The sequence below is a fragment of the Lepisosteus platostomus genome, chromosome 6 (assembly GCF_059453375.1).
Source record: "Lepisosteus platostomus isolate fLepPlt1 chromosome 6, fLepPlt1.hap1, whole genome shotgun sequence".
NCBI classification, from domain to species: Eukaryota; Metazoa; Chordata; class Actinopteri; order Semionotiformes; family Lepisosteidae; genus Lepisosteus; species Lepisosteus platostomus.
In genome coordinates this window covers 60,238,249-60,251,260 of record NC_142616.1, presented here as the reverse complement: position 1 = coordinate 60,251,260, position 13,012 = coordinate 60,238,249, and the positions used below count along the sequence as shown (strand labels likewise).

At 36.2% G+C, this 13,012-nt stretch overlaps 1 protein-coding gene across 1 annotated transcript in view; it reads left to right on the top strand.

Moving 5' to 3' along the window:
• Positions 1-1,909: 1,909 nt before the first annotated feature.
• LOC148662025 (semaphorin-3D) overlaps positions 1,910-13,012 on the top strand; it is a 71,703-nt gene continuing 60,600 nt past the window's right edge. The window contains exon 1 of the mRNA XM_088636683.1: positions 1,910-2,137. The gene's annotated coding sequence lies outside the window, so the exon portion shown is untranslated. The remainder of the gene's footprint in view (positions 2,138-13,012) is intronic.

The following is a 13,012-nucleotide window of genomic DNA, read 5'->3' as shown; positions in this document are numbered from 1 at the left end:
CCAGAGCACCTTCTTCCACATGTTTGGGGTGTCTCCCAGGTGGCTTGTGGCAAACTTTAGACGAGACTTTTTATGGATATCTTTGAGAAATGGCTTTCTTCTTGCCACTCTTCCATAAAGGCCAGATTTGTGCAGTGTAAGACTGATTGTTGTCCTATGGACAGACTCTCCCACCTCAGCTGTAGTTCTCTGCAGTTCATCCAGAGTGATCATGGGCCTCTTGGCTGCATCTCTGATCAGTCTTCTCCTTGTCTGAGCTGAAAGTTTAGAGGGACGGCCAGGTCTTGGTAGATTTGCAGTGGTCTGATACTCCTTCCATTTCAAGATGATCGCTTGCACAGTGCTCCTTGGGATGTTTGAAGCTTGGGAAATCTTTTTGTATCCAAATCCGGCTTTAAACTTCTCCACAACAGTATTACGGACCTGCCTGGTGTGTTCCTTGGTCTTCATGATGCTCTCTGCGCTTTCAACAGAACCTTGAGACTATCACAGAGCAGGTGCATTTATACAGAGACTTGATTACACACAGGTGGATTCTATTTATCACCATCAGTCATTTAGGACAACATTGGATCATTCAGAGATCCTCGCTGAACTTCTGGAGTGAGTTTGCTGCACTGAAAGTAAAGGGGCCGAATAATTTTGCACGCCCCACTTTTCATTTTTTTATTAGTTAAAAAAGTTTCAAAAATCCAATAGATTTCGTTCCACTTCACAATTGTGTCCCACTTGTTGGTGATTCTTCACATAAAATAAAAAATGTATATCTTTATGTTTGAAGCCTGAAATGTGGCAAAAGGTTGAAAAGTTCAAGGGGGCCGAATACTTTCGCAAGGCACTGTATGAATGTTTAAGAACATTGTAAGATTGTCAGCTTGTTTCCATGTGCCCTGGAATGAAATGTTTGTCTAACTTTCTTAAGTTTTTGTAATAAAACAAATTGTATTTACAGTACATATTGTGCTTCTGTCTTGATGGCTACTGTCATTGTGTGTCTCCTGATATGCAGTGTGGAAGTTATGTACATAAAGGTTCAGAAAATTCTAAAGTATTTGTTTTTGAGACCTATCATGATTTAAAAGAGTCCCTTGTTTTTAATTGGTAAGTATAGAAATAATTATAAAATGTAGAGCATTTTTTATCTGATGGGTATTGTTAGTCACTGATTTGACAGTGTTAAACAATTAGAGCAAACTATTCAGTGAATGATAATTCACTGAATTAAAAAATCCTTTGGTGGTATGGGATAAGATTTTTTTATGGGTACACATTAAAAATATACATATTCATAGCTACTTGTTTTCTGATAATTGTACCCTTTGATGTCCTTGAAATAAAATTCACTGTTTCTTCTAATCAAATATTTGAATGTATGGAATCAAGTTGAGACTATTCGAGAAACAGACGGCAAGTAACAGAATAAGCCGACACAACCCCCACTAGAGGGCGCTATGCTATTGTTTCTGTCCGCATCCATTAACAGGCGGACCTCATCAGAGACGCTAAAAGATCTTCGGAAAAATAAACTGTAGTGAGGGATTTTTTAAAGCATCGTTTCCTTTTCACTAAAATGTGGTACACTGCAGTTTTCCTCCGTTAATGTTTTATTTGAACTTTGGGAAACCTGCCTTGTTAATGAAAACAAGCAATCTTCGAAATTATCAAAAACAACCGTTTTTTTACCATATCCGAAACTCACAACACATTTTCTATGAAAAATACATGGAATAATGAGAACATTTGTCAAGTTTTAAAGCATAGAGAAGGCTTGAATATATAACTGTGACCCGTGTGTGCTACTGGATTTAGACACCTGTGCGAAATGACGCGTAATATGGAAGAAATGCGTAGTGCGGATATTGCACACGTATAACTTATTACGTATAACTTATACTACAAGATCTTATACACTTGTTAATAGGTTTGTAAGGCATATACAAGGAGTGGTTTTCTTGACACGTGTAGGTTTTGTTTATAGTACTATGGAAGGGGATGAGCCTAGAAACAATTAAGGAAAACGTCACAGCGCTGCTGGGTGAGCTGTGTACGGGTAATGTCATTTCAGAAAGGGTTCTGTATGGAAATAGGACTTGAATAAAAAGGTGCATTTGACCGGTTCCTATAAACAAAAAGTTGGGTAAGTTTATTTTGTTTTTTGACATAGTTTATTACTGTTTATAAAAATGCGAATTAAGCCTTTCGTTTTTCATGTATAATTTGAATATCAGAACAGAGAGGAAATTATAAAGATTGGTCAAATCTGGCAAAGTTTCTGTACAGATATAGATCCTTGATACCTTTGTCTCATAATTTAAAGTTTTTTTTAAATTGCAGGACTCAACAATTCAGTAGGTGAATAACTTAATTGACAAAGTAACACCTTTAATGTAATGTGTCCTGTAGGCTACTACCTTCGTGTTGCTTGGTTAGCCCTATACAGAATAACATTGAATGTGTTTTTGAGCTATAAATAGTACCTTAACTCACTTGGGAATTATTGACTAAGAATGGTAGAATCGTATTCGATTTATCGAAATACATAAAGTTCATAACCCAGTGTATACGTTGCACTCGTGTTTCAGCTATAAGCATTTTCCCCGATACTTTTTTGCAGTTTCATAGGAGAAATGTTTAGATGCACAAAGGAAACATTCCCATGCTTGTTTAACGATAGACTTTGTCGTCTCTAAACACTTCTAATGACATAAAGACTTTTGAATGAATTGCACAATGTATTTACAAAGTGAAAGTACGTCAAATGGGAGGATACTAGTAGTAATTGGTTAATTTGATGTTTTTTTTCTGTGATGAACGTTGGCTGTATACAAATACTGTAGTTGTACATCTAAGAATATATCTTTTTTATTAAAATAAAAAAATACATGAATGTATAATATTCAGCCAGTAACTAGTTAATTTTCAATAAAAATGCAATAGAAACTGTATTTAAGGTAATATGCTTAGTCAAAAACAGCACAAACTTTCTTCGCTTTAAACACATGTACACGATGAAACAACATGATGAGTATACTTGGGCAGCATGTTACTTAAGATAGCATCACTGAAGATTTAAATGTAGATAGCGTTAGTGTTAGGTCAAATGCTGAGATGTTCTGCATAGTATAATCCATCTTTATGTGGGTATGTGAAATAGATGGCTTTTCCCTACAGTTTATCTTGAGACAAAACTTCACGGTTATGATCAAATCTGCGCCATTATGATTTTAAATAATCAATTTGGGGAATGACGAGGAGAAAAAATGAATTATTGCCAATTTTATGTACCCGCTTGCGAAAATACCGACAAACTTTAGGAATTTTGTAATTGTCCATTTTTTGGAAAGAAAGATGAAACCGCACCTGTAATCCTCCCGATCTCTACGGGTTATGTTACGATTGGGGCTAAATAGCTCTGCTACTGTCCGTTTTAGATGAGAGCGATGACAAGATCGTGGCAGCCCTAATACTGAAGTGGATTTGAAAAGCGCACTAGGCAAGATACAGTAGGACCCGCCAGAGAGCGACTCCCTTAGGCGTTAAAGCACTTGTTTTTCTTTTTTTGATAGATTATTTCTTTTCAGTTTTCCATGACAAATATTTGCTAGTGATATACTCAGTTCAGTTGGTAGGCTTATCAAAAACAACTTTAACTCAATACGGAAATCCAGCTAATCTAATAGTGCTTTATTTGTTAAACATCATAAAAACCAAAGCTAATGTATTTTTTACGCTTATATAACGGTTTAGCACCAAGATCCGCATATCAAGGAAATCTCATTTCACGCTTAAAAGAAAGCACTTTTTCGATATACGTTTTTGCTTAAAACGAGACCTGTTGCTAATGAAGACAACCTTCATGCTCCTGCCTTAACTCGGTTTCCATGACGACCCCTCCCTAGCCAGGGGAAGATGTGATGTACTGTAGGTGTCTGAGAGTGAATATATTTGTCTAGTTTTTTTTCCAAGCCAGACGGACAGACACGCTATAAAATGCAAGCAGGTAAGCGGGTTTCAAGCAATAGGTTGAAAGAGAAAGCAAAAAAAAAGATCTTTGAGGTCAAGTTTTTGCTTTCTTTCAGCTATTTTCTGGTTTATTGGAGTTGATGCACTAACCATCTGGGAGGTTCAGACAGCTTGAATTCTTAGCATGTGTTCTTACACTTGTGTAACAATGTTTAGGGCCCATTTAACAAAGCTGTCAAACAGCATTGGCAGTAGAGAGCTTGCTGTAGTTGTCGACACGGTTTGTTGCCAGGAGTTTCTGAAGTGTGAATTGTCTAGAAGCATGACCATCTGACATTTTTTTCCTTCAAAGATTCTATTCCAGTTCTTGCAAGTTTGGAATTGGACTTTTAGACTGGAAATTTTAGCTGTTTTCCTCAGTGGCATGTGTATTGAGAAGAATGTAAACTATTGCAAAAACATTACTGTAACTTCACAAATGGAAAGTTCTTTGAACTTAGAATACTGAAGTAGAGGAAAAAAGTATGTTGAAATATCCATGATTTCACATTGGCCACAGCCTGGTGTCATTTTCTTATTTTGAATAAAAAGTAAATCATATTCAAGAAACAATGTACATTTCACCAGAGGCTCATGTTTAGGAAAATAAAAATATATCCAAAAATTGCTATTTAAAAGATTGATGATAATGTCAAAAGATTAAAGTCAATGCAATGCAATGTTCCTGTAAAGTAATTAAGAAGACATTGTATAATCAGTTTCAATTAATGTAGTATACAAACCCAAAAACATATCCTTTCATTTTCATTTTATTTGATTTGTAACCAGTTCATGAATGGACTGTCCGACATGTCTCACCAAGTGAGGAAATGGGAATTTGCACTACACCACACATTTAGTAGTAAGTTAGTATTGAACTTAGAACTGCATATTGTTTTCCTTTTCCTGTTATTTCATTTACTTTAAATTGGTCCACATACTGTGTTGCTGTCTGTGCATTTTCTCATGCTTACTAACAATTCTAGGGAAAAAATAGCTTTGGAGAACATTTCCATAGGTTGATAGACATGATTACATGATAGAGAAAAAGCAAGTTAGCATTGCTCAAAATAAAAATAAAAAATCTTCTGGAGAACATGAAGACCTTTTTTCCAGTACACATATCATATACTGTACTTCTCTCCTTCCTCTTCTCTCTTCCAGATCGGAGAATTCATTTTAGGCATTATTGTTTCAGCTTAGTACTTTGCTTATTCTGCAAACATAAGGTCAGTTAGAATTCAGAATACATTCTATATGTATAACACTTTCCATCATATATATATAGGACAATTTTAAAACGATGACCAGGAAGAATAGCCTTTTCATATACTGTATATATATATAATCTCTTGCTATTTTTTTATTTAGAATTCCTACACTTAGCTTGTTTTCAAAACTTAGGATGCAAACTTAGGAAAAGTAAAAAAGAAAAAGAAAAATTAAATCTGTCTCTGAGGACTTCTGTGTTTGCATCCTAAAAATGTGACACTTTACAACCTTGTCTGCTTCCTTTTATTAAAAAAAGCAGGTGTAAAGACACCTCAGTGGTAAATGCACGGTTAATATAGAATGATTTGTTTAGCACAGTAGTGATCTTGGCATTTAACAATCCAAGAAGAAACAAATCATCCAGAACAAGCAATGAAATAACAGGAATTTGCAGATATACACCTTTTGTGTGTAACTTGATGGTCTGTTGGTCAAATTAAACCTTGCTCAAGGTTCTTGCCTAGAAGATGATTGTTTATTTGTCACATTCACAAGCTGTTGGTAGAATTAACTCAAATGGATAACATTTAAACGCAAAATGTGAAACGTGAATATAAAAAGGTAAGGATTCTAAACGAATTTTCTGGCAAGCAGCTCTATCATGACGATGAGTCTTGTGGAGTAAAAGATCATCAGCACAGGCTGCTTATAAATGTCCTTATGCTTATACAAAGGACCACCTGTTGGTTCTAATTGGAGTTCCGGGGGGTGGGGGGGCTATGCAAAGTTATGTTTTATATTTTGCATCCAAAGCGACAGCTTTGTCGCCCTCTGGCCCTCCCCCACTCACAAACCTCTCCACCTCAGTGACATCCCAGAAAGCTGGTGTTTTGTCGACATCTTTAAAATGCTACTTCTGGGAGTTGTACTCACAGCACTCGAATGAAGTGGGCCGATGCATTAAATTGCTCCCTCTGACCGCAACACTTCTCTCTCTTGGGGCCTCTATTGAAAAGGATTGTAAGGAAAGGAGCTGGGAGCATTTCCATCATAAAAAAAAGTACGTACAAGAGTTTGCAATGTTAAACACGCATACTAATTTGTCAAGTTCTCCCACATCGAGGATACTTACCATTCTTTATCTGCTGTTGTCAGTGCTTTATCGTACTATTCTGACTACTTATCTGTGCTTGGCTGAACTATTTCTAAGGGGTTACCACTAAAGAAGTTAACAAGGAGTGGCAAGAATTGGACATCAGATCAACTTGTTCCCAAACAGAAATATCTAAAAAACTATTTGAAATAATGCAGGTTATTCCAGTACTAACTAATAAAATTCTGTGGCCCCTTTTCAAACATTTTAATCATTGGTGTATTTTAATAGATTTTGTATATATATAAATTATTTATTTGTTTACAAACAACATATAAAGATATAATAAGAGCTGCTGGCTAAACAAATCACTAAGCAATTTAGGAATACCTTGCTGCACATGCCTGAAAGTAATGTAAAATACACACCGGCAGATGTGACTTTAACTGAGGCCTAGAAGTTTGGATTTCCTGGGGATTATAATTCATTTTCTGCAACAGGAAGTGGGAAAGAACGGTTTGATAACACTTCATAATGTGGCCCATTCTTGAGCACTTTGATATTTAATATATTTTGCTTTATAAAGATCTGCAGGTTATTCGTGAATATTTTTATATCATCTGTTTACATGTTTTGGGTTAAGATGTAAGTAAGACAGATCATAAAACAACCCCGAGTTTTGAATTCCCAGTTTTCACATGAATGTGTGAGGTCTTTTCTAGCAGCTGTCACATAAGCCCTCCCAGATTCAAATGAGTTGTAAGAAGAGAATAAAATAATGTTTATTTGTCAGTCTTGTTTTGCGATTAGGGGGAAAGCGTGTTAGAAGTAGATAGGGTGCTAAATGAATGTCAAATGTTGGAATTTCCCCTGGTTTCTTTGTCTTTTCCTCATGTGTCAGATGAGTGCATAATTGATCATTTCTAAAGGGTTCACAGCTGCAGTGATAATTTTTTGAAGTGTGTCTGCAAGATGTTTTTTAAATCAGCAGGCAAAAGTTGAAAGCAATTTCATTGACTCTGCCAGCAACCTGCTCAGTAACAAAATCTTTTGAAGGCACACCCCCCTTGAACCTTAGGGTGGGAGGAAGGCAAGTACTCTGCATGAAAAATACATTACAGATCATAAGAAAGGTTATAAATGCGAGAAGGCCATTTGATTCTTCTAGCTTGTTGGGTTGCTAGTAATGTACCTAAGGGATCTAGTGACCTCATCCAGTTGCTTCTTACTACGGTAAAGCTAGTGTTTCAACTACACCAACACAGCTGGTACTTTATTCTAGATCTCCACATTCCTCTACCTGCTGTTCTCTGTTTTGAATGCACTTATGCATCCACTTTTGTTCCCTGGTTGGTGTTTCACTGTTGAGTCTGAATGTGTTTACTGGGTTGGCTTTCTCAATGCTCTTGAGCATTTTGAATGCTTGAATCAAGTAGCCTCATCGTTTTCTTTATTCAGGACTACAAAATTCAGTTCTTTTAGCTCGCCACATAAGGAGATACTTCTGAGTTGTTAAAAGTGTCTTGTCTGGACTGATTCTAGAGTAGCAGCATCTTTTTTGTAAGGTGGTGACCAAAAAGTTGTTCACAAAACTTTTAATGGGATTTTACCCAATGACTGTACAGTTTTAACATATGCACTGATGTTCCTTTACATATGCTTGGAATTAAGCATGCGCAGCAGGAAAACATCACAATATTATGTTAGCATTGACAGGAGGAATCTCTGTTTGGGGTATCTTTAATTGTACTGTCTTTTCTTAAGAAACAATGGTCAGAGTTTTAGATAAATCATTAAAATCTTATAAATTGGAATAAAGAATAACACAATTTGCTATATAATCTAAAGTTGTTTTTGCTTTACGTGTATGTTATGTCAAGACTGCTTTATTAATGAAATAAAAAGAATGGTAGAGATTTTCAACAAGCTTGTTACTCAAAAACTATTGCCAAAGGTAATTCTTTTCCCATTAAATGAAAAAAATGCCTTATAAGACAAGAGCAGGGCCTTATAAGACGAGTTTTGTAAAATAAAATTAGTCCTTGAGAAATATAAACAAGTCTTTATATGTCTATAAACACTGGAGAACAAGAAAAATGCCTTTAAAAAGTTTGTGTTCCTTCCTTGTTTGTATTCCCCACACATGCAGCGCAGTTCTCCAGCCCAAGCTCCTTAAAACAGGGACCCTTAAATGCCACGTGCAGATCTGTGCAGATCTATTATCTGATCATGCAGTGTGTGTTTCATATTGGTCTCCTGTGTCTTTTGAGTGCCCCACTCCATTTCTCCAGCACCTTAGTTTATTATTATTAGTCTTCTGCGTTTACGTAAAGGATCCTGCCAGTCTTCAATTCTGCTTCAGTTGTCAAGCTCCTCTGCATAAAGCCTCATGCTCATTTATTTTTCTCCTTGAATTAACCCTGAACCTCCTCCTGAGACTTGTACTGTGATGATCCCTATGCTGCCACCTCTCCCTTAGAGGGCCCATACGGTCCCAGGCCTGCTTTTCTTCACCACAAACTGACAGGCCCCACAGTAGGGAAGGGGTGAGGAAGGAGGCAGGATCTGGGGAGGGTTATTGCTATACTTCTCTGTGAAGTATTTGAGGACTCTTTATGACCTTCTCCCAAATCATTTTCTCTCTTTTTTTATAGGCTTACCCCTATATCATATTTCTCTGCTAGAACAAAATGTGTACTAGTATAAAGGACAGGAAATGTGAAGTAAATACAAATACATTTTTGTGTCAAGGCTAGTCGACGTCTTGTTCAAACATCTGTGCTAAATTATGAAAAACAGAAATTCGGAGAGAAATCTATCAAGAAATAAACGTCAAGTGCCTTAGTCCAATAATTATAATTTTAATGCTAAGCAGAAAGACTAATGCATCAATGAGGCATGTCACCTTGATTAGATAAACTACTAGGGCAATTAACGAAGGGACTTTATTGGAAGGCACATTGTTGTCATGCCCACTTATCTGACACCTAACATTTATCTATCATTCTAGATATATGGCAATGAGCACTGTACTCATCACAAGCCATATATGACTGACTATGAGAGAGATAGCTACATCTCAAACATTTCCCTGTTATTCTTCGGTTATACTAGCAAGCCAGCAGCAAAAATAATAATTAAATAAAAATAGTCATGATAACCAGACTTGTGATTCTAGGCCCAGAGCCTTCTCATATATTGATGCTTCACTGTAGAAACATACATTTTTCTTATGAAAGGAATGCCTTTTGCAAGGATAGAAAAGTTTGGAAGTGACTTCATTTGATGATCAGACAAGTGTGAAGACCAGCCTGTTTGACATCTTTTTTTCATGGTTCATTTGGCATGGTTCTCTGTTTTTTAGAAATCCAGCTAACCTTAACTCCATGTTGATTTCTGAGCATGTAAACTTGGATACTTTAAATGGCAACAACATGAAGTGTTTATTCATAAAAGTTTATACTTTCATATATGTAATATATTTAAATTACATATAATGAAATACTGTACATTGCACCAGTATGTTAAGCTGTTGAACCAAGGGGTGTGTATTTAAGGCATATGCTGTTTTATTATTGAATGTATTTCCTAAAAGTCCTTCCAGCTTTCAGTATGTGTTGTTAACATGAGATTGAGCAATTGAACATGTAGCATTTCCTGTATTTTCTTTCGATACCATTCATGGTAACCTTCACTAACTGGAATATGTCATTACCACATGCCTCATTATGTGAATCCCTTAACTACACTCACAGTATATGTTATAGGTTTTCAGTGAAATAGGCTAAGTGATAGATTTTGTCCTGCCTTGTTACCCTTAAAAGGATCGTTTGGGAAGGTGGGCTGATATAAACTTGCAAATTAAGGTAATATAATGATCTTGATTCTGATATAGTTATGGCTAATTTTAATGTTTTGTACAGTAATAGTTGTACTTCTATCTTACAATCTAGATTCCATTTTGGCATTCTAGTTCCAAATGTTCTATTTTGTCTATATTGTTCTACATTGTCTGTGACAAAGGTATAACTAGCAGATTGTGTTGGAGTGTTGTCGCCATTTCAGTTTATTTTGTAAAAGTAATGGTCCACTGTATACAACATCCTCTCTTCCAACAAGAGGTACATTATAACCATAATGTGTACTGTGCAATCAGGCATTTGAATAGGCGTTGTCAGGGAAGACATACACTAGTTTTAGTTGTTTTTGTGACAGTTTTTTGCTCCCTTCCTCCCCTGCTGAGTTTGGTGTCCGGGGGCAACAGATGACCTGGTCACCAAGAGAGACCACCCAAAAAGAATGTCACTGGTGTCCCTGGACTGTTTCCGTCAGAAAAGACCACATGAAAACCACCACACACTCTGTGGCCAAGGGATTATGTTTAGATTGAAGTTAGCCATTCCTTTGCATTCAAATGCTCAGCTTCTATACTTTGCTGATAAGGCTCTGTCTCATCCCTTTCTCTAAGCCTTGGCTGGTGACTTGTTGCTTTAAATAAGTAATTGTCAGCCTTCTGGGATTCCAGTGGCATCTTGTGGACAAAATGTGGACCAGTGTGGTCATTCCTGTGTAACAACTTCCCTTGCATATATATTTAAATTGAAGGTTGTAGATGGTGATGCAGTTTTGAAATATCTCTTATACTATTTGGGATGTGAACTGTTGAACTGTTTTAGATGGAGTCCCTAGACTGTTTATGGATTTGTTCTACTGACATTTGTTTTAATAGGAAGGCTCCGCCACAGGCACATTACATCAGCAGTCTAGGTTTTGTTATAGTTAAGTGTACAGATTATACAAAATTAGGAGAACTAGCAAAAACTGGAAGCTTCCATTAATTTAAAATATATTTATATCAAATTCAGTACTGGGCAAACATTTGCCAGAAGACATTTAATGTGAAGGGTGCAGGGTTTTACATACAAAAACAATCTACAATCACAAAGAGGGAAATGCTGAGATTGAAGAAGCAATTTGAGAAATGAGAAATTGCTGACACATAATTTTTGTTTTTTAAACAATGTGGTATTAAAGTAATAAAAAGGCCGAACAGAATGCTAAAATATATAGTTAAAAGTGTTATGTTAAAATGTACAGTGAATGAGTAAGACTTCATGTAGAAACTATGTACAGTTTTTTCATCGTAATATGGAAATGATATTCCTACTCTAGAAGAAGCCCAAAGAAGAGCAACCAAGTTCATTCTCTGGCACAGTTGGCACATTTGTAGACAAAGTCTTGAATAAACCAACTAGGAATCGCTGAAGATGATTCCATAGCTTCTTTCAAGAAACGGTTTGTTGAGACATTTGAATCAATTAGCTACTACCGAGCACCAAATGGCCTTCTCATGTTTGTAACATTTCTGATGCCCTGTAATGTATGTTTCACATAGAGCACTTCTCTTAATCTCACCCTATAGTTTAAAGCACAACAAAGTGTGTTTTTGAAAGATTTTGTTACTGAGTTAGATGGGCCAAATGGCATTTCCCCATTTCAGACTTTCTTATGTTTCTTAAAAAGGTCAGCTCAGGTGCTCCATAACATCTTAATCTCCGAGCATGGCAGGAATTTTCAGTAATGAGGACTGCAGTTTGGTCTGATTTGGTTATTTTGACTCTTGTGGCTGATGGTAGATGATTCTTGGTAAATTGGCCTGCTTTGATCAGTTGTCCTGGATCACACATGGTGAGGAAAAACCCCCACTATCGACCGAACAAGGTCCAGCTATGGCTATCATTTCATCATCATAACAAAACACAGAATGTGTTAAAGTTATGTTTCTCATTGAAGCTAGAGCCAGGTGAAATCATTTATCTATTATTGAGGTTGTTTGAAATTGTTATTAATGATAGCAGTTAATAAAGCTGTCATAGATGTATTTGACATCTCTATACATATGCCTGAATCACATTAGTCTGTTGCAGTGTGAACTATCTTTTAACAGTACTTTGGACCTTCACAGTAAGATTTGTCTTTTGTGTAATCTTTAGTGGATTCTGTAAGTACAACCTGGATATTTTAATTCTTTACACAATGCCTTCACTATTGTGTTTTTGTGATTTTTGGTTTTCTGTACAAGACAGGGACAATATATTTTTTAATAGAACTGCACAACTGCGAGTTTCGAAATAAACAGTGCATTTAATTATTTCTTTTAAACATATTCCTTACAGAAAGCAACTGAATGGTTAATGGATGTACTCAGACCTGCTTCAAATGTTGGCTGTACTTAGTTTAACTATGGTTTTGGGGCAAATTCTAAAAATCTAAAACTACCTCTAGATATCCTGTAATTTTAAAGCCAGCTGGTAACTGGGAACAGATTTCCAAGGTCCGCTTTCCAGTTCCACTAAGCTGAGAGCATTAATATGTCCTCCTGTTGGCTAAGAATACACCAAGCATTCATTTGTATCCAGTACATGTGGGTTAAACTGGTATGAAGCTGTAGACCAAGAGCATCTCATCTCTCTTGTCTCCTGAGTAATTAAAGATCTTTGTATATATTTCAGCCATTGTTACAATTCCTTATTTCTTATCTGTTCCAAGTCAACAAACATTACACTGCTGAAAGCTAGCCAAATCATATTGTTTATTTCCTGGAGTTTGTTTAAATGCCAGAAGTGATGGATGTACTTGCTATTAAAGTGCACCCCAGGAAAAGCACATACAGCACGGAGGCTGAGTGTATGACGTTTCTTTTCA